This window comes from Lucilia sericata, unplaced genomic scaffold (assembly GCF_015586225.1).
Source record: "Lucilia sericata isolate MDLA Ls3-8-SP2 unplaced genomic scaffold, ASM1558622v1 Contig000762F_arrow, whole genome shotgun sequence".
In the NCBI taxonomy this organism is placed as follows: Eukaryota; Metazoa; Arthropoda; class Insecta; order Diptera; family Calliphoridae; genus Lucilia; species Lucilia sericata.
In genome coordinates, this window is record NW_023994759.1 from 132,478 (window position 1) to 152,759 (window position 20,282).

Consider the following 20,282-nt stretch of genomic DNA (forward strand, 5'->3'; position numbering starts at 1 on the left):
GCTATTTTCTTTTCTATTACTTTTTATACCATTTTCAAATTGTTTTTTGCAGAAAATCTACAATATGTGAGATTGTGTGTATTTTTAAAGTATTTTTTATATTTGTATAAAATATACTTTACTATGCGGTGTATGTGTTTAAATGTGTATATTTTTGTTCATATATGTTCCTTTTTTTTTGTAATAAACATGAGTTAGAAGTTCATTTTGTATTGCAATTTGAACTTAACTGCCCTTAAGCTAGACCTTTATGTGTGTTTTTTTTTTCTATTTTTTACTTTGAATTCAAGTTGTTTCTCCTTTTCCTTGAAACAACTATACAACGTTCCATAATGTTCAAGTATAATAATGTACTTTACTATTTTCAACTCATACTAAGAAAATAACGTATATAATGGACTAAAATATTTCGGTTTGAAAAGCATATTTTCTTTTCAAAAGGTATTTAATTTTAATGATATAAAATTATGTGGTTTTTAAACAAAAACCAAAAATCTTGAAAAAAGGAAAATAATATTTTTATTGGGTTTTTAGAATAAAGCAAATTTTATAAGCAAATAACTAAAGTACACAGAGGGAAAAGGAAATATACACGCCTGGTACAAAATTGACACCAAAGAGTTTATAATTTTTCAATAACATCCGTTGTTAAAGTATATATATATACGTACGACAACACTATGTAATGTTGACAAAGCAACGTATACACATCCGTTGTCAAAAATTTAGATTTCGACAACGAATTGTTGCAATGTTGACAACATTACATAGTGTTGTCGTACGTATGAATATACTTCGACAATGGAGGGTATTGAAAAAATTATTTTGTGTCAATTTGGTACCAGGCCTGTATATTTCTTTTTCCCTCTGTGTATGCATGTATGTATGTATGTATGTGTAATGGCCTCTTTGAGTGGTCCGAGAAAAATTTGCTTTTGTAAGAAAATTAGTTCAACTGAGATTGTAGTAATAGTGGAGAAATATATCGGTACAATGTGTTTCAAATATTTTGGTTCAAAATTATATATACCCTTTCCCATTTAGCCAAATAATTTTCAACATAAAGCATTGCCCTATTGTCCTTGAGATCATATCAAGCCGGATAGATGGTCAGACATAGCTATATCATCTTAGAATGAGTATACAAGGATTATTTTATTCCTTTCATGTACTAACATTCCCATTTTTCAGAGGTTGTCTTGGATTTTTGCTCATATCTCCGTTATTTATGGATGGATTTTGCTGATTGAAAATAAAACTTCTGGAAAGCTTGTTTCCCAGAATTACTGAAGATTTGGATCCCAATGATATCTGGGGTCTTTAGAAAATTGATTTCAACACACAGACAGACAGTCATACGGACATGGTTTAATCGACTCCGCTATCTATAAGGATTCAGAATATATATACTTTATAGGGTCGGAAAATTATATTGTAGAAATTACAAACGGAATGACAAACTTATATATACCCCTCTCACGAAGGTGAAGGGTATAAAAATATACTTGCAATTTACAAAATAAATTACTTTTTCTCTTATCTAATAACAAATTAAACAAAAAACTAAGTTTTTTTATTTAAATCGACATAAAGTGCTTTGAGTACAATTTGTCAGTATAATTTTGTATTCGGTGAATTAAATTTAGCAAATTTGTTTTTCGTCAGAAACAAAAACAGCAACAACAACAACAATGAGAATCAAAATTTCTATTAAATTTAATCAAGCATATTGCTTTTAAAATTCAGCAACAATCCTTTTCACATTTATTTTTTTGGATTTACAGTCTCGACATACACACACACACTCTAGACTACAAACTAATAAATAAACAACAAAATGAAAATAAAACAAAATACATACATATATAATAAAATATAAAAATATGTATAGACAAAATATATATAAAAATGAAAAATTTATTAAAATACCAGACAAGCACTTTACTCCTTTATAACAATATACTAGTAAAATCGCAAAATGCTAAAATGTTGTTGTTCATTTCCCCAAAAACAAGAACAACATCAACAGCAGCAACAGAAACAATGAATAGAACAACATTAGCAGCAACAACAACAACAATAGCAATAAAAACAAGCGTTTTTTAGACAAATAATTTAAAAATAACAAAAATAATAAAATGAAGAAAAACGAAAAATAACAAAATCTTGTTATATCCGTTTTATAAATAAAATACATAGAAAAACATGTTGTAGCTGCAATACAATAAAGAGAAAAACAACACCAACATCCGACATATAAATATATTTGTATAAAGACTAACATCATTACTCACACATATACAATTATCCTTATAAATATATATACATATGTATATTCACACATATTTACATACTTATAAACAAACAATATTTTTTGGCTTAAACTAAAAAAAGACAAAGATACAAAAATTATCTAAAGAAAGGGAAGATGGCCGTGCAAAATCATAAAGAGTCATATTTCTCTAAAGTTGAAAGTTCATTTGAAGCTGTAGACAACAACAGCGTAATTGTAGTAGTAGTAGTAGTTGTTGTTGTAGTGAATGATGTAGTTGCTGTTGTAAAACAACACGCGATTCATAACAACCAAATATATTGCTATAAACAAATGTTGCTGAATAGTGCTGTTGGAAGTTGGAGAAAAAAGTACAACGATAGAAAAATCGTGTATAACATGTCTCAAAAATTCATATTCACAAAGTCGTCGTAGAAACCCAAAATGATTTCATTCATTACCCTTTTTTCTGTGAGCCCTACTATAAAGTTGAAATGTATATTTATTTCAATATTTTATTTGCGACAATTGCAACTTTTTAAAATATTATTAAGTCTGGATTGTTAATGGATCAACTAAATGAGAATTACAATAATTCTTTGTATAACACGTTATTAATAACATATTATTAGACTACGTTCTGAGTATTGAAATTGATATGTAGTAAACATTAAAAAGTATGTTATTTGGTAAATGTACATAGCATTTTTTCTGTAGTATATTTAAAATTCGCTTTAATTGTCTAAAACTTATTGTATCAGCAACTGACACAACTCAAAGAAAATATTGTATATGGAATATGTACATATTTCTCGTAATTGTTTGAAAATAAAAACGAGCCATTTTCATTTTCAGAAATGAATACGATGACGACAACAACAAGAAGAATTTTTTCTAAAAGCCCTGATGGCTTTAGCCCAAGAGTAAGAGAAGGATTCAATGTTGTAATGAAAACTGTTTGAAAACTGCTTAAACTCTATTTCAGTTAGGACGAATATAACGTTTCATTTTTTAACTGTAAAATTTCAGTTTTTTGTTGTATTGTATGTGTGTTATATGTTTTTTTCTCCATCTATTCGTTATATGTTGTTGATTTAAGCCAAGTGTTTGCATAGACTCTGCTGTATGTTTGAATTTCAACAGCAGGCAAGAGCAGCGGCATCGGCCTAGCCACCATATCTCTACTTTTAAACTGAATGCATATCAGCCGTATCAGCAGCAGCATCAACCATGTCTGCTATTTCAATTACATAAATTTGTCGCTTTTGTTTACTTTCTAATTTAAATACGGGCTGATACTGCATCACAAAATTTTAATAGTGTGTATTTTTCAAACAACACGAGCAGTTTTTTTCGCCCCTTCTATTTCATTCCACAATATTTTCCACCAAACCACCAAGTGTGTTACAGTTTTAAGGCAGGGGCAGTTTAAATTGTATGAGACTTGGGATTTAACAAACAAAAAAAAAAAAAACTGTAAAGTTTACATTTAGTCTGCAAAACAACAGCATTTATTGAAGTTCAAGTTCGCCGAAAGTTTACAAAACATTTAAAAAATATTTCTTTTGTTGCCTCGTGCCAACAACCATTTAAATAATAAACTCGATTAAAAATACTCGTTCTCGCAGCATACATGCAATTTTGTGATCCTTTTTCCCGTTTTTTCTTTGTTTTTTTTTTTTTTTTTTGGCGCAGCACATTATAAGAGGCCAAAAACAACAGGAATGTTTATGGTCATGTTTTTTTAATTACCATAAATGAAAACGAGAGAAAAAGTGCTGAATTTTGTTTGTTTTTTAGAAAAGTATTTATGTATTTACTTTTCAGAAAATAAGAATAATACTAAACTTGTTGAAATTGAAGTATTTTAATCATAAACTTTCATTCATTGAATTGATTTAAATTTTCAGAAAAAATTAAATTGTTGGAATAAGAAAATAAATCGAATTACAGTTCTTTTAGTTATACATACTACAGATTACGTTATCCGATATATATAAATATAGGAATAGTCATGTGTTTTTGTCGTGATTTTGATGATAGCTTGCTCACAGGCAAACGGATATTATCAAGAACTATCTTTTTTTCTAAAAGATCGAGCTGCGCTAAACTCAAATCTCACCTGATTAGATTTTTCCATCACAGCAGGCCTATCTGTCTGTCCGTCTATCTATCTATCTATCTATCTATCTATCTATCTATCTATCTATCTATCTATCTATCTATCTATCTATCTATCTATCTATCTATCTATCTATCTATCTATCTATCTATCTGTCTGTCTGTCTGTCTGTCTGCCAAAACCAGGGGCGTGATGCAATTTATGAATAAAATCCGTATTTTCTTATATAAAAAATGTAAAACGTAAGAAAAGATTTAAGAATGTCATAGTGGTGAAGGGTATATAAGAATCGGCACAGCAGAATAATAATATAAATTATATATGATTTTATTGAACTTATGACTTTTCTGCCATCATGTTATCTAAATGTTTTTGGTGCAAAATTTATGAAAATATTTTAAATCTTAATATTGAAGTCTGCTTTCAAAATAATTCCGAAAAACAATTTTCTTGGCAATTCATTTGATTTATTTTCATTTGCAATTTTGCAACATTTTCTACATATTATTTAAATTAAACACAAAAATATTTAATTTTTTTCTCCCTTTTTTCCCAACCACAATCTGAATTTGTGATAAAAATACCAAGAAACTTTGGCCATAAAAAGCAAGAAATACTATATCTCAATACAAGAACTGCAGTTAAAAAAGTAACTAAATGGGAGTAACTAAGAAAGAATATTTACAGAACTTTAAATTATTGAAATTTATAACCAGGGTAACCAAAAATATAAAACCTGAAATTTGTTGAAAAAACTCATGTATTAATTTTTTAGCACTTTAAAACAATTTTGATATCGTTTTGAATTTTTGGTTGTCCTGTTTGTAACTTTTTGTTAAAATAGTTATTACTAATAAATGAAAACAAACTACTAAATACTTCTATACTCAAACAACAATAACTACATAACGACTATTAATAATATTTAATGAAAAACCTTTTTACATAACATTTTTAAAATGAAAATAAAACTATTTTTGTTATAAATAAATAAAATATTTAGGAGTATGTATGTCTCATAAAATGTGTGTGTTTGAGTGTGTTTGTCTGTAAAATATATATGAGAGTGTTGACAAGAATGTTTAATTTCCTTATTTCCTGTTCGAGTAAACAAATAATTATACCAAATAACAAATGATAATTATGGCACAAAAATAAAGAAGAGAGTCTTAAAAACGAAAAAACAGAAAATTTACTAGGCTTTTATTAACAAAAAACAACAATTGGTTCTATTTTTTTCTGTTAGTCATTTGTTAAAACAATGAAACAGTCACGTAGCGGCAGTTTGATAGCGCCTCTTACTCTAACGCTTTTGATGAGATCTCGTTAAGAATTCATTGTTATTTAGTTTCTTTTTCGTATATTTCCGAATTAAAATTGTGGTGACACTACCAATGATGACAGTCAAATGTAATGAAATGAAAAAGAAACAGGTCCTTTTTTCCACTTTATGTTGTATTTCGAATCTAAGGTGAAACGAATAAATGTATAAACAAGAGGAAATAAATGCTAATGTTTATGGATAAACATGTCTCCTAGACCACCTTCAACGACAGAAAAAGAAACAGCGGCTGCCAATGGCGACCGCCTACTAAGATAGATAAATAAATATATATGTATATACGAGGAGCATACAAGTCCCAGATACGTTTTCAATTCATGCTTATACGTGCATAATTTCCTGGTTTTCAAGTGTCTACAACATCGTTCATTTATCTCCAACAAACCAGCCATTGAATAGAAAAGCAAAAGAAGCTTTTTTTATGCATAAAGCGTCGAAAGCATTAAAATGTAAATTAATTTAAACGAAAACGACAAGTGTTTGTTTTTAGCTACAAACAACAAACAATCGATAACAAAACGAGCTTGGAAAAGGAAATGGAATAGACAAAATGAGACAATGAAAAAAGAAAAGGAAAGCAAAAGATCCCATCATAAAGTAAAACTACACAAATAATAAATGTTAAGAGCGCTCTATTTTTAGAATCAGATAAAATGTAATAAAATAGTAGTAAAATATTGTTAACAATGCTAAAAACAAAACAACCTGATTTTGTTTTTTCCCCAATTTCGGTGCTTAAAACAAATCTAAATCTATGAGAAAACATTAACCCTTGATTATCTTAAAAGAAAACATACTCATATCATGAACATGAACCTAAAACCAGTGGACAGAGTGGACGACTATCTAGATAAATATCATGATATGAAAAAGTAATGAAACCAATAAACATAAAACCCAAAACAAGGATGACAACATACAAACCGGAAGAGCGAGATTTTCAAAAAAGGACACACACACACCAATACCATATAATAAATACTAAAACACACACACACACTAACACTGCTACTGTTACTGTTACCCAGATATTTTGTTTAGATAAAAAAACTTTGAAAACACTGAACAATATAGTACATGAAAATGGAACTAGTGATGTTTGATAAACAGATAACGAAAAAAATGTTCGCAGACAAAAAAAAAAAAAAAGTGAAAAAATCAAAGAAATATTTAGGAGGTGTTTTCATCCTCAATTTCATCTAGATAATCGTTTTTGAAGTGAGAAAATAAGGCTGGGGTGGCAAAATATTAAGCCCATAGTGCAATTTATTTTGTTGTTCTAACAAATTATCTGATAAGTATTTTTTTCGGAATGCTTCAAAAATGAACGAATGAAAAGAAGCAACAGATTTTTTTAGAGAATAAGGATATATCAAAGTTCAAATAGAATTAACACCTGCAAAGTTTAATACTTAACAGATTTGAAAAAGTATTTTAGGATAATAAAGATAAACAAAAGTTCTACTGAATCCATTTTTTTTCCAACAAATAACATGTTTTCACTTACAGTAATGTACACGTCTTGAAAATGTTATTTTATTTGATGTCTTGAAAATGTTATTTTATTTGCAATATAGATATCTTGCAAACAAATTATTGTAAATAAATTGTAAACTATGTGAAATGGTGTATAGATATTGCCCATCTTGAATACCATAATTTTAGACATTTAGCTCCTTCTGTTAAGGCAGATGGACGGACAGCCATATGGACTAGTAGGCGTCTATAACTAGATTGTCTTTAGGACCCTGTTTATATACCATTTTCATGTGTTACAGACGGAATCGGGAAAACAATATAGTCCCCTTCTTTATTAATGGTGGGTATTGAACGTATTTTCAGATATTTAGCTTTATGTTAAGACAGATGGACGGACAGCCATATGGACTAGTAGGCGTGTATAAATAGATTGTCTTTAGTACCCTGTTTATATACAATTTTCATGTGTTACAGACGGAATCGGGAAAACAATATACTATTTTCATGTGTTACAGACGGAATCGGGAAAATAATACAGTTTTCCTCTTTATTAATAATGGGTGTTGTACTTACCTCTAATTTATCTGAAATATAGAAAAAAAAATACATCATTTTAGTTAAAGTTGCTTTGACACTGGTTTTTAAATAAATTTACTATGTAATTAAAAAAAGGAACTCTAAAACCCCTTAACATATCTAAAAAATGCAAAAAAAATAAAACTAAAATAAATTATTTTCAGTTTTTTACTCTAGATATTGTCAAATTAACATTTCATTAACACATTTTTTTATTCATTTATTGCTTTAATGCTGCATGCAACATCTTTTTGAACTTAACATATTGTTGTGCTTTTTTTCAATATTTGTGCGTGTTTGTACGTGTGTAAAACGTATGAATGTGTATGTAGAACTGTCATACTTTAAGCCTTGTGACAGTGAATAATTAATTTCATCCATTAGTGCACATATTTATACCATCAACCAGCAACAAAAATTTCCCAAAGGACTATTAAAAATTACGAAAACTGAAACACAAAAAAAGACAACAGCAACTATAACAGAAAAAAAATTTAAAACGAAATAAAAACTACAACCGGATGAATGAATAAACAAATGAAAAAAATAAAATATAGTTAAAACTTTACTGCATGCTATGTATTATTTGTATATGTATGTACCCTGCAGTTCTAGAGGTTGATGTTGTGAAAAAGTGATTGTCCTAGGAAAAAGTCAGAGTAGTTGTATTACTCTCAGCGACTATTGGCAACACTGAAGTAACTGTTAATTTTATATCTGTCCTCCAACGAACACGCATCTACGGGTCATATGAAATGGTCCAAAAACATAAAAGAGTCCCTGTGAAAACTGCTGGATATAAAGTACAAACTACAAGTATGCTGGTGGTGTAAATGCATAGAAATACATACACAAACGTAGTTGTATTACAAACTACTATTACTAAAAGCTACAACACAAAGAGTAGTGATAAAAGTGCAAAATTTTATTGAGAAAATTTGCTACAGAATGAAATGCACTGTGTTAGATCCTGTGAAACCCCTACTGTTGAAAAATCAATCATCTACTGTCTCCTAAAACTAGTTAAATTTCTATGTAATGTAAAAATGATGTGTAAGATTTAATTAGATCAATTCTGAAACTGAGTATTATGAAATCTGTCAGTAAGATGTCCAAATTCCTTTCGAGAGTAGGGTATAACTACCGTCAATACTCCTGGTTAGACATATTCAAACACATTTTATCAACATGCATATAAAATGAATAAGTTTGCTGCTGCAACTGCATTGTGTATGATGTACGAGCGTACAATACAAAAATGGCAAACATAAATCGTGGAATTTTTAAAATCAATCAAAAATTCCAATACCCCATAAAAATGCACAATCAAATACACGCTCATTTATAGGTATACATACAAACACAACCCGACATAAAATATGAGCTATGGAATGGCAGGGAGGAGCTGGTGTCTATAGAGTGGACTTTAAATAAAAGCAAGAAGAACAAGAATATTTTTATTGGTTGTGTTGTTAAGCCTGCTGTTGATAAATAATAGAAAATGCATTACAATACCATGGACAAGGATGCAAAAAGCAAATACTTACTAACACACCAACCAACCAAGCAACAAACACAAACATACATACCTACAACAGACACAAACAAACATATTGCTGATGTTATGTACGAGAGTGTGTCAAATGGTGAGCTAAAGCGTCAGTCGTTTACTAGTAGTGAGTGCAGTGGTAATTTAAGACCCTTGCCAATAAATTATACGCGATGCAATTTAGTATAAATTTTAAAACAACTGGCGCTTTTTTTAACAACTTCCCTGTCCCATTCATCTATCCATCTGTCCGACTAACTGTCTATCTCTCTTTCGCGTACTTCACTTTAACATCTACCGGTAAAGACATCAACTGACATATGCCAGCGTTTTATGTTGCATTTGAAAAGCGTCAAAATGACAAATCGATGCAACGCCAATATATTTGAATATGTCCAAAGCACACATTGCAGTATACAACCGCAAAAATTGTTCCTGCTACAAATACTCATACCTCAAATCGAACTACTACTACTACAGCTAAATGCCATCAACAATTGAACAACAGCAACTGCAACTACAAAAATGTTTAACTCCCCAACAATTTGCTGTTGTGTGTATGTGTTTTATGATTTTAAAATGCTCAATAGATTTGTTGTTAAATAATGTTTTTATTTTCAATACATTTTTGCTTTTATTCATTTCTTTTTTTTTTTGCATTTTGATGGTGTTGTTGTTATTGCTAGTGATGTTGTTTTTGGTGCATCAACAAAATAAATAGTCAGTCAGATATAGACATTTTGGCGTTCGAGTGGTCGGACGGACAAACGAACAGACAGACAGACTTTTGCATATACAAATAGTACAACTTTATTGTTGCAGTTGTTTGGTTTTTTATTACTATGAACTCTCTACACTAAACTTAGACACATACAAACATATGTATGCACTTGTGTGTTGCATGTGCAACATATATTGTATGCATCAGCAACGATTTTGATAGAATCATAAAGTCAAAATAACAATTCAAATACTCTTGCTCCTCTTGTTGTTGCAGCATTTTAATCTTTTTTCCCTTTTTTATACCAGAGGGGAGTGTTGTTCAAAGGTGTTGTTTAGCATTGGGGGAACATTGCTATTGTACATATAAAATGTTAAATAAATTTTTACCAAATTGTTTTTACAGTAACTCTTTCCCCCCTTTTCTAATAAAAAGAAAACAACACAACAACAGCAACATTGAATTGTTTAGTTTATTGTAGGTTTGTTTGAGTGTATAATGATTTTTAATCCTTTGGGAGATCGTAGAAACAAAAAAACCAACAGAAAAATACATAAATATTTAACAAGAAAAATATGTCATAGAATGTTTACAAATAAGAGACAAAATAGGTTACTACTCATTTGTAAAGCATAAATTATGTGACTTGCTGTTTTCTTGGAACTTTGTTTGTAAATGACATGTTTTTATTAGATTTTAATCAAACAAATTAATTGTTTAATTAAAAGTTTAGTTATAACATGTCATTTAATAATACGAGGGCTACTAGGTATGTTCTGAGTTATAAATTAAGATTTCAAAACTCTAGATCATTCTGAACGAGAACAGATTTTGGTTCGAACATACCTTCGGGATGTATCTCACAAACAATCGATTTTCAGTCAGTTTGAAGTTCTTTGTATTGTATGTTTAGGTTATTTCATTATTTTTTCAAATATAACTTTATTTTCTTCTCAATATTTAAGTCTCTGGTAGTGTTAATTTATATTTAGTTATTGAAAAAATATCCGTATGATTATTGCAATTTAATAAACTTTCTATTGTTCTATACTTTTCACAAAATCATTTTTACTAAAAGCAAACAACAAATGAATACTGTTTATTTACAGATTATAAAGTGTACAAATAAATGTAATTTTAAGCTACACTTATTGAGATCAATATTGAAAAAAATCTAAAAAAAACAAAAACAGCAAATGTATAACATTCAGTAAAATTTATTTAAAAAAAATATATATATCAGATTCAATTTCTATATGTTTCTTTGGTATTTATATCGAACATTTGGTGGGTGGAATTTGGTTGATGTGCTACTTTGCTTTAGCTGAACTAAATTGCAATTGCATATGGTTTTCGTTGTCATTGAGTTTTTCTTTCTGTTGTTGCTATTGTAGCTGCTGCTGTAATTGCTATTGTGGCTGCAATTTTTGTCGAGTTTTTGGCAACATCAACAACATATACATACATATGTATAGCCAAAAGCAATATTGCATGAATGCATGTGTATTTTTGCAACAAAAATTGTATAAAGAGAAATCAAAAGTTTTACCAAAAGTGGCAATAAACTCGAACATGTAGCATGTTGTTGTGGCACATGCAATGTGAAATCATGCTAGTTTTTTTTTTTGTTTTTGTTTTACGTAAAAATACTATCATATACAAGTATGTCTATATAGATGCGTTTATGAAAAGGATTCATACACCAATACTTTCACATTATGTTGACTCACTTGGCTAAAAGATGATGATGAAAAACAGCAACAACAAAATCAAATTATTCCAAGATGTGTTATACAAAAAAAAAAAAAACGGATAAAGTCTTGTTTTCATTTTGGTGTTATTTTTTTAAATTTTTTTGTCTACTTGTTTTTTATTTAAAAATGGAGGCATTGTGGTTGAATTTGTGGTACCAATATTGCAGCATGTTTTCATTTTGGGGTAACAATTTTTTGACATATCATAAAAATACACACTTTCCATTCATTCATTCAGCTGCTGCTGATACTGTTACAACTTGTATATAGTACTCCCAGTGTTATTTTTCTGTTGTTGCTGTTTTTTTTTTGCTCAAAATATGGTTGAAATTATGAAAAATGTTTAAACTGATAGCAGCCAAAAGTATGTCTTGTTTTTTGTTTGTTTCTGGTGTTTTTCTTGTTTTTTTCGTACATATGAAATTTTGCAGATATCAACCCTGAAAGTTTATAAATGGTTTTCATAACAAAAAAATTGTATGTTTATAATAAAACAGCCAATACAAACAAATAGAATCAAGCTTTTACTTTTATACTGCGTTATTTTCGTTCGTCATAAACAAGCCAACAGATATGATGTCCTGTTTACATTTATATACTATACACATACATACATACAACTCTATATAAATAATGTTTTATTATTTAGCTTTTTTCCTAAAAGGGGAAAGTTTATGCATGAAAATAAAAAAAAAAAATAATAATAAAAATTATGACTTTATCTTGTTGTGATATTTTTATCAATCAATCTACAGCAAAACAAAAAAAAAGCGACTGGTATAAACAACCATCTTTGAAATAAAACATTTTCAGTATCTGTATTTACTTTACTGCCTGTCCAACTACGGCAAGAAAAAAAGAGCCATTGAAAAAGTATTTGTTGGCCCAACAACTCCTTTTTATTTCCACTTAAAAGAACCCTAATTTGTTTCCAAGAAATAGAGAAAGTACAAAAAATAGACACTTTCAAAATTGAAGAAGGTCGTAGCAATCCATCATTTTAATGATATTAAACACAAGCTTTAGGCCTTAATACTGGTAAACACACATACAGATACATGCATATCAATAGATTCACACTTACATTTACTCCTAGACACATCTACAAACAAACACTTATCTTTGTATGGGTAAAGGCCAAGTGTTTTGTGCCAAAAATAACCATGTAAACAACCCCTTACAATATGCTTCAAACTAAAGTATAACGACCTGCCAAATTCATATGCAAAGTATGGAACAACAACAATTTTTCTTAAGAGATTTTTCCTTAATATTTTTCACATTTTTTTCTTATGTTTGTTTTCTTTATAATTTTTTGGATTTTTTTTGTTTATTATACCAAACACTCTATGGGTTATACTGTGCAAATTTTTTTTATGTTTAAAGATTTTATCGAAGGTTTGTTTTTTTTTATTCTTTGTTTAACCCTTTTTGCGCTTAATTAAGATTAATTTGAAAAATATTTGAAGATATAAACGAACAATATAAAATGAAACGAAAATAGAAACACTCTATAAACAATTTATAGCAACAACGACAAGAACATTAAAAAAGCTCAAGTCTATTTTGGCCTTTGGAAAATATTAACTTTGGCGCCAAAGTATTTCGTTAAGCCTCAGGGGTAAAGAAATAAAAATTTAACTTTATCATTTTACAAAGTATTTACAGAAGGTGGCAAAAAGTGATGGGATGTTGAATAAGGATATTGGAGTAGAGATTGAGTAGTGTAAATATCAAAATGCTTTATTAGTAGTAGAGCCCGGAGTAAGTGAGATCCTTTTAAAGGCGATTTTTTGGTACTTTTTCAATCTTCAAAAGGTTCTTTTTGAGTTTTCTTTATAATAAAAAACCTAGAAAAATAAAATTAGGCATGTAAAGCCCGGAGTATATAAGAACCTTTAAAAGGGAACTTTTCACAGAGGGAAAAAGAAATATACACGGCTGGTACCAAATTGACACCAAACTGTTTATACATAATTTTTCAATACCATCCGTTGTCAAAGTATATACATACGTACGACAACACTATGTAATGTTGACAACATTGCAACAATTCGTTGTCGAAATCTAAATTTTACACACATCCGTTGTCTAAATGTGGTAAGCTCACTATTGACAAACAGTCCTTTGCCAATAGTGAGCTTACCACGTGTTGTCATACGTATGTATATAGTTTGACAACGAATGTTATTGAAAAATTATAAACTCTTTTGTGTCAATTTGGTACCTGTGTTTGATTCTTCAGAAGGTACTTTTTGGACTATAATAATTTGCATTATAATTTAATCACTATAATTCTCATTCAGTTAAGAGCATTTGTGTTTTTGTCAAACACAGTTTTTCTTCATTCAAATATGGGTTGATCTTATTATATCGAAGCCGATGTAAAGCTGTAATATTTTGGAACTGGAGCCTTGATTAGTGGAATGAAAACACAGGGCTCAATTACTAGAGCAATTCAAAACCATAACTAAATTTTGCTGCATAACAAATAGTAAGTCGGTTTCATAAAAATACGTTTCAATAACCCTAATGACATGTTCTCATTCCAATAGCCTCAACTGTAACCAAAAGCATGTAATATTTAGATAGATGTATGCTGTCTATGACTGTCACTGTATTTGGCAAGCTTGACTTTATGCAAATTTAGACACCAACAACAATAATAAAAAAAAACCAACTTGAACAAAAGTATAGAGACAAGAAATTGTTGTTCTTAAAGAAATAAAAATTATCTTTTGCAAAAATATACAATAAAAAAAGATGAGAAATTGAAGAAATTTTGGAAGAACTGACAAAAACACTTCAAATCTTAAAAACTTGGAAATGTTCTTTTATTTTCTATGGCATTTTTTGCAAAATAAACCTAAACAATCATTTGCACCCAAAAAAATAAAAATAGAAATAGACAAAATAACATAAAGAGAATACAGAAACGGAAAGGGAAGGCAAGAAAGAAAAAAGTTGATGATGCTAACGGCTAAACATACCTATGAGACATTTTAATAGTCCTTTATTTAGTAAAATTATACTACAACTACAATAATAACAACAGGCAAAATACTTAAACGGAAAGGAAAACAGGAAATTTTGATAATGCAGCTAAAAGTTGTTAAAGGCAGAAAAAAAAGAAGAACCAGAACGGAAAGACAAAAAAATCTTATGAGAACGAAAAAAATGAAAATAAGAAAAAAAACAGCTTAATTGAACCCAAAAGCATTATAAGGCAAATATACTAAAGTGTTAAAAAATTTTGTTTTCAAAAGAAACAGGTTAGAAAAATCATTTGAAATACTATAAAGTTACGTTTAATTATTTATGATTATTATTTAACAATAAAATCTTTTTTTTGGGGGGCCGACAAAAAAACTTAAAAAGAAGAATTTTAGGAATTAATTAAAAAGCTAGATAATTGAAGAGTCATATACAATTAAGGCAACAATTTCAAAAAACAAGCACTAAATTAAGAAAATGTTCAAAATAAAGCTAAAGAAAATGAAATGTATTAACAGCTAGACCAGCTACAACAAAGTTTAAATAAAAAGCAAGACATCAAATAAATTACTTGAGAAATAATTGTTAACTCGTTTGGAAAATTACGAAAATTCTACACAAAATTTGTTTGAATCACACTTTCTCTCATACTAACAATACAGAGTTTCAAATTGTTCAAAACATTTAACTATTTCTTATAGAAAACCCTACCCAACCACCCACAATATTCAAACTTATAGATGGACTTGTACACCATTAGACAGTTGCAGAAAGCAACACACAGCCATTTATTGAGCTGTACAAGGGCAAAATTTACAAACTTGACCACCAGCACCACCTAGAAAAGTACATACTACCAAAGAACTTTTACATGCTAGTTTTATTTACATTTCAAACTTGTTTTACCAGTATGTAAGATAGCTTGTAATAAGTTTCTGTTGAAGCATGTTAAGGCAGGGTTAAGTGTTAACAAAAGCTAAAGAATCTTAACAATTAACTTTGTAGCCCATCATTAATGTTGAGGCCATAAAAGATATTTATACTTTTTGTTGAAATTTATTCATTTGTAAGTCTACAAGTTCTTTAGTTTACCCTATGCTGGCATAGTAATAAAAATAACTTCCATGAACTATCCTGTTAGCTACAGGTCAGCATTTTTGGAATATTTCAATGTAATTTAATATTTATTTGAGAGTTAATCCAGTTAGGACAAAGGCAAGTTAAATGACAAATAATGTTTTTTTTTGGGAGGGGCATAGATTAGTGGGAGTAGGTAACAAGGTGTGGTTTAGACTGGAACACAAGTGCCACACCAAAATTTGTATTTTTTATCGTATATTGATTAATATAAATCTAGCCGTAGAATCTGTAGCTTTAAACTGTAGTTTGATTAACTTAATGTATAAGGTTTTCTGAAAATTTTCAAATTTCGAGTTTCTAAATGATAAATCGGATGCAATATTTTTAACTTGATGTTCTTGAGAATTACAGAATTCTAAATGACTATTTACATAAGTAAAGACTGTAAAGGTTAATGGTTAAATTGGTAAGTTTTCATGAAATATAAAATAGTTTTTAATAAAATATGTATGTTAAAGACCAAATAGGTCTAAATTTTCTTTTACACCACTATTTAAAAGTTAAAGTTCAAATTCATAACTCCGCCTTATTATTAAAAAATAAAATCAAAGACTTATTTTCTATTTACCAAGCAAACATATTTTCCAATTAACCCTATTGCTTTCTGTCTAGGATATTTTTGTGGGGGACCGGATTCTAAATAAGAAATAGAAAATTTAAATAATTTTCACATTTCAACTCATTGATTGTTTTGTTTTGAAAAACATCAAAAGCAAATAAATTTTCTTTAACGAATGTTTGTTTATATGCTAAAAATAAATTTTATTACGATATTATTTGGGCATTTGTTAAGATATTTTCATTAACATTTGTTTTTCTTAATAAAAATGGTTGAAGGCTTTTCCTATTTTTGTCGAAGTTTTTCCCCAGAGTATCCTTTATAAACATATAAAATACGATTTCATTTAATTTACATACAACATCTCCACAAAATGTAGGATATTTAAATATTAAAACACTCAACTCCCTATATTTTGAAGCAGAAAGAGCCAAGAAGGCCCACATTCAATTAATCAATTCTTGAATTGGTTAAATAATTACACAACATCACAAGACACACACTTGCGCGTGCCAGTGTTTTATATTTATTACAACATCCGGTTGTACGTTTTATGTGTGTGTTTTTTTCTTCTTACCAAAAACTAAAGTACCTTTTAGGTCTTTGAATTTTATATTTTTCGTTATGTATGAGTATGTGTGTAATTTTAAAGAATTTTCTGGGATTTAGAATTTTTATCAATATTGTATAGAATTTTTAATTTTATTTTGGGTGCAACTTTTAGGTTTATTCTTTGAAAAATTACAAAAATTATCTAGATTAAATTATTAATATGTTAAATGTTTGTTTTCCAAAGGGAATACTTTGAAATTATTAAGAAATGGTAAATAATGGTACAATCATGTGTAAAATAATCTAATTTAATAAGATTATTTTCAAGCATTATTTGTCATGTTAAGCACATCTTATGAAAACGTGATGGAGTTTTTTTTTTGGTTTGTTAGCTTTTTGTGATAGAAATTCTTCCTAATTAGAGTTAATTCTTTACAGTTCATTCCCCTCAGGGTACTAGGGAATTTCTATTTAATAAAGCAGGAACTAATACTTTAAAATCATAAGTTCTAATGTTAAATTAAGCAGTTGAAAAAAACTCCTTTTATAGGTTTTGATTTTCGGAGCCAATTTAACTTAAGTTAAATTAAACTGATTGAAATTGCTCGCATGCTTTTCCTAATTAAGTATCCGGAGTAGTAGACTTTCTGCTAAAATTTAATTAAGTCTTTCAAATATTTTTGCATTTCTATGAAAAAAAAAAATGAAAAAGCAACATTGTTCTAACAATAATTTTAAAACACATTCTTAATAAATGACTTTGCCATTATCAACAACATTGTCTTTATAATTCCTACAGGATCTTCTTCCATAAATATATTTCAGTGCATGTCTGTCCTTTCACCAGTCTATGCGTTTATGGCACTCTTATGCAAATGCACGATTCCCAAAACATTGGTGAAATGTTGTTTCAACAGCACTATTTATAACATTTTTCCTTAGTACAGTTCAGTCAGTTTTTTTTTTGTCTTTTAATACTGTTATCTTAATTTATAAACTAATTACTTTATACGATACACTCTTTAGAGCAAACATGCATACAAACGGACAGACAGACAGACATTGGACTCAGTGTCTAAAAGACCGAATGCCATACAACTATTAACAACAAACAGCGAATTATAAATATTTCTGTCAGTGTTTATTACTACTCCCTTTATTTGGAAAATTTCGTTAGTTATAGTATTAACTTCATACATATTTATTCATGCAGACATACGGAGTGTTTATAAATGTCGTGCTCTTAACGCAATTTTACAACACCACCGCTAGTCAGTCATTCACACTGTCAGCCAAACAGCCAGCCAGCATGAGCAGAAGGAATAGCAGCAGTGGCAGTAATGGTGGAAGTGGCATAAGGGATTTTCCAGACATTACGTCTGCTGTTTATTGCTAATAGCCTTTGTTTAACATTTCTCCATCGTTTTCATTTTCATATCACAAGTTGTCTTAAATATTTATATAAGTTTGTATGATTTTGTGTATGTGCAAAGCTTGTAACTCTTAAATTGTAATAAAACTAAAATACACATCCTTGCTGGATGTGTGTAAGTTGTAGGAAACATAAAAGTAAAGACGAAACAAACAGACACCAACATTAAATGAACTATATATATACATATTGTATATGTAGGCCACCAACTTACTTTAATAAGGCGGGCCAAATTTGAGTATTTTATAACTTTAATTAAAACTTAGTGAATAAAAATGTTATAAATAACCCGAAATAATATAGTTCTTTGAGCTAGTAGGAGGAGATAAATTTTACAAATAAACAAAAACTTTTAATTTAGAGGATTAATTTACGATCGTTCAATCTTCATGATCTCTTTGTAAGCCAAGCTCTCATCTCTATCAATCTTTAATATGAAAGAGTAATATAAAATGTTTAATTTATTCGTTCATTAAATCAGATCATAAGTAACCCTTTTTTCATTTGTTATATTTATGCACGTTTAAATATATGGGGTCGTGGGTTGCTCATCATTTTTGTAAGATTTACCACATATACATTAATACACAAACGAACTCACGCATACAAACGCACTGACATACACATATAACACACCATATGAAGATGTGTAAAAAGCTTGTTGCCTCATAACGGTTTATTGTATTCTGTAATGTGGCTGCCTGCAATGTGCTTGAATGCCACCACATTTTACTGACATTATGACTTTCCACGATGATATTTATAGTTTATAGTCTTAAATAGCAACTAAAATTTAGTACGTTCACTAAAGGAACCAACTATAATCTTTTAGAATCGCATTCATAGTACAAGCTTTGATTCCAAAATAACTTGTGTTAAGATGGCTTTATTTTTGTATCGATTCCTATCATTGTAAAGTGCGTTTGCGGTTCGAAAGACCAATGAACGCGTTATTTCAAGATTATGTGTTATAGAACTAGCACTAATTATGAATCTCTATGAAGATCTAGATTTATTCGACGATCTCTGCATTTAACTAATAATATCTTTATATAGAACTCGGATTATTCAATGACATTTATTGTCTATTTCAGTAAAATCTCTAAAAAGAAAGACCACGATGACTTGAACCTATTGATTCAAACAATTTAGGTTTTGGTTTTCAGAATGGACCCAAAAGAGCTACAAATTCAAATAGAAATCACAAACATATCAAGCTCTTAACCTTTATATCATTCTAAATAAAACGCATTTCTTATAGACTTTTAAATCAGGTGAAGAAAGTCTATTCAGATACGGAAATGAATATGTATATCGGTCCCTTTATGTTTAATAACACTTTGCTCACCCAAACTATGTAATAGAAAGTTAAACTCAAATAGAGAGCATCGGTGGCAGTAGTTGTCGTAATATCAGCAACATATCTATAGCTTTGATGAGAACATTCATAACAATGTCAATGGTTCACATACCATTACCAACACCCAATACCGCCATACAGCAACATAAGCGGCAGCAGCATTAACAATAGCAATAGTGTACTATAGTGTTTTAGTAACAGCAAACCAGCTACAACGACAGCTGTTGTTATTTGCAATTGCCGACGTTTTTGTGGCATTTTCTTGTTTTATATTTTTTCATTTCACACACTCACTAACTCACACAGAGAGAAAAGTATTGTTATATTCACAATGTATGTATGTAAGTATGTAGGATGTTGCTTGCAATGCTGCTATAGATGTTGCTAAAAGTATGCACTGTATTTTACCGTTTAGATGGGTGTGTTTATT

At 29.1% G+C, this 20,282-nt stretch overlaps 1 long non-coding RNA gene across 2 annotated transcripts in view; it reads right to left on the minus strand.

Moving 5' to 3' along the window:
• Nucleotides 1-20,282, minus strand: part of LOC119607928 — a 120,330-nt gene that overhangs the window by 85,192 nt on the left and 14,856 nt on the right. For both annotated transcript variants that reach the window (XR_005231773.1, XR_005231772.1), the window contains one exon: nt 7,789-7,799. This is a non-coding gene — a long non-coding RNA (uncharacterized LOC119607928). The remainder of the gene's footprint in view (nt 1-7,788; nt 7,800-20,282) is intronic.